We start from the raw sequence: 3,707 nt of genomic DNA, 5'->3' as shown, positions 1-3,707 counted from the left end.
TTTCCTCCCAAGAACTGATAATGATAAGCATGCTCTCGAGACGTCCAAGTATATCCTATGGAATGATAATAGAAATGATGTGAAATAACACAAGGTCTTTTTTATCTGTAAAAAATAAAACTTGTATTTTGAATACATTTGAATGTATGATCTCATCATTCAAATGTCAACCATATATTCCTCATGTAAGGCTTAAATGATTTCAAAAATAACCATTTAAGAACAAAATTGCCTTCTAGTACCTCTAACCAGATGTTAAAGTCATACATCAAATGTCGACCTTATGTTCCACAGGTACGGCTTAAATGACTCCACAAATAGTCATTTAAAACGAAAAATAGCCTGCTGGTCGCTCCCTCCAGATGTACAATCTGCCAATGTTGAAATAAACACTCAAAAAGCACGCGGTTTTCGTAGTAAATCTGGATATAACGTTGTTTTTTTTTATGTACTTAAAGATTATATTTGTAAGAATTCAAAGTACATGTATATCTTAAACACTAATTACGTAAAAAATGGATACATGTTCAAAAAGAAGTAAATTAAAAATATCCCCTTTAAAATTCATTAAATTTTACTTAAACTGAAGAAAAGTTATAAAGAAAGAGCTAGGATTACTTTTTGCATAAAATGGGCTCTAGATCACTTATTAGAGAAAACCACACATATATAGATTTCTCAAAGTTTTCTGGCGAATAATGGCCATGGCAACACTACACTTTTCATAAGCAACTACAGCTAGTTACTGGTTACAATCGTAACCAAGGTTACGGACCCAAATACATTGGGCGATCAGGGCAACCCAAATGGCAAATATTAAAATTTTGCTATTGCTTTCTTGTTATTCTATTTAAATCTAGGCCTAATGGACTTTTACGAGAAGCACTGACTTCAACAGTTGAAGGGTTACTGGGACATTTAAACCTGTATTGTATGGAGGTACAGAATTGATAATACATGTATATCAGAAAACCTTTCTAATGGTGATAGGTATTGTGTTATGGGCATTTACATGTGAATATTGATATGGTTGTCGTTTTCTTCGAGGACAACTAATATGTGCATTGAAATAATCCATTATTTTCGTTGAATTAAATGTTGAGTTATATATCCATATCGTAAAAGAGCTTCCGTACATTTTCATAGTGTAAAAGTAAGCCGTCAACTATAAAAGTCAGCGCTCCTCGTAAAAGTCCAATACAAGTTCGAATGAGTCAAAAGAGAGTAACGCTTTATATTTTCTTTATGAACGCATCAATGGATACAGGTAGACAACACCTCCTCATGGTACACCTGTACAGGAAAACAAAATTAAATTGAATTAGACGAGATTTTTATGCCCTATATCTGTACCTTTTAAACATTTTATTATGAACACATTTACAATGCTTAAAATACATTCCACCTGACCGTTTTTTATGATTGTATTTTAAATCCAGACGTATATTAGATAAAGCATGAATATAGCTGTAATAAATTGTTACATTATACTTAAAAATAAGAGAAAACAATTAACTTTCTCAAGAAGCCGCAGGATCTTTAAATTCATTCCCATGAAGCTGACGTTAATTCAATTTAGTCCTAAATGTTGTCAAAATAAAATTTCATACATTAATTTTCATTTAACGTAATAAGTAAATTATAAATCTGGATTTCTAAATCGAAAATTCTTATTGTTAAATAAAATGAGTGTGCCTGTAGTTCTCTATATACTTTTTAACGTATTGGATATCTTCTTATATGTATACGGTATATTTTAAAATTAAAATTTTAACTGTAACTCTTAAAACAATCGATAAAAATGTTTTTTTTTCTTCTCTGTCTAAAGTGTTGATTTAACAAAACAAACCCAAACAATTAATCATCATCATCATTTCTATTAAACAATATAAATCAATTAATCTCAACCCCAGTATTTAATATTATAATGTCTACTGTTTAATTTTTTTTAAAGAATGTATTAGTAAACAAAATACTTATTACAAAAAATTAAAAACAATTAGACACATGTGTCTCATTCCATTAACGCATGATAATGATTGATAAACAATATCAAACTTTAATTACCCTCTGAACTAATTATTTCAGGCCAGCCAACAGTTATTCTTATTGGTAATTCCAGCCTGACAGAGGGTGATTCAGCATACTTGAAATCTACCGTAATTCCTGAGATAAATATCACATCAGTGTTGTGGCAAAAAATAACAATGGATGAAGATAAAAATATTTCAGTTAGTCCGCCAAAATACGCACAGAGTCAGGTGACTTCCGGCGGAACTATCGTTATCACGCTAAAGATAATTAGCGTGAGCGCTAATGATGAGGCTAATTACAGAGTAGTGGTGGAGAGTGAAGGAAAATCTTATGTTAGCAATCAACACAAACTGAATGTATTCAAAGGTAGCTGATAATTAAAGTAATAATTCTACATGTATATCTATGTGCTTAAACAAAGGTTTATAAGGCATGGTAATACATTTTTCTAACATGTTTATACTTTTCAACATTTTCCCGATTTGTGCATTTAATTGGATATTTATCTTTCATGTTTTTTAAAAAAAGTTTAAAAATACAATTATATCAAAGCATCTTGTTTACAGATGACTCAAACTGCGAACCAGGTAAATTTGGTGATAAAAGTGAGAAGGACTGTAAGGGAAACTGCGCAAACAACGCGATATGTGACCCGACATCCGGGTACTGTCCGGGAGATTGTATTGAAGGCTGGGAGGGAAAATTGTGTGACAAAGGTTTGTTAGATAAATATTTTACTTTTGTCATGATTTAGGAATGGATGTGATCAACACAAAATGAATCTCGGCAATTCATTCGTCTTTCATCACCATTCAATGACCATTCTGTGGAATAACTGGTTCATCCTGTGCCACTTAATTTGCTGCTTAACGAATTTATATTATACATGAATTGCTATGGTGGCATATGAATATAAATTGAATGAAATTTTCCACTAAGTCTTTTCTTAGGAGTTGGTATATTCCTTCTAAAAGGAACAATTGTATGAATCATATTGGAAATTATTTTCGTCCTTTCATATTAATTATATTTTTTAACTTTTGCAACCTGTCGTTTTAAGTATTATACCGTATTTGGACTACGTAAGGTAATTATCAATCCTCTCTGATATTCAAGTTACACGTAATTAAAAAAATAAAACTATCTAAAGGTTACAAACAACGTGGCCAAAGTATTGAATATTATTGAAGACTTAATATATGTTATCCATATTTTCCCAGTGAAATTCTTTTTAACAAAACAACATGCACAATCACATATTTTCAAGGGGTCAAATTTTCGTGGCTTGATGAAAAACCCGTGGTTCATGGGGATTTGATTTCGTAAATTGGGAACCTTTTGGTAGTTATTATGTATGTAACATTTTACATTATGGTGGACATAAATTCGTGGGCCTTTTCATTCTTCGAAAAAAAACACCTAAATTTAACTCCCACGAAAATTTGTGATTTCAAAGTATTTCAAAATGTCAAGGGATAAGTAAACGGTCTGTTTTAACAAAGTCAAAAAAGACACATTCTTTTGAACCAGGGTCCTTCGGATGAGACCTTAAAAACCGACGTCCCGTGTCAGCGACAGGCGTTGGCACGATAAAGATCCCTCACTGCTCAATGGCCCTGAGTGCCGAGTAAAGGTCAAAATTTGAAGCCCTTCACCAGCACACGGTGACGTCT

The sequence above is a fragment of the Saccostrea cucullata genome, unplaced genomic scaffold (genome assembly GCF_032062105.1).
Source record: "Saccostrea cucullata isolate Sc308-1 unplaced genomic scaffold, CSIRO_AGI_Scuc_v1 ctg4415, whole genome shotgun sequence".
Classification (NCBI taxonomy): Eukaryota; Metazoa; Mollusca; class Bivalvia; order Ostreida; family Ostreidae; genus Saccostrea; species Saccostrea cuccullata.
The sequence above is the reverse complement of the archived record's forward strand: the minus strand, read 5'-3'. Positions refer to the sequence as shown.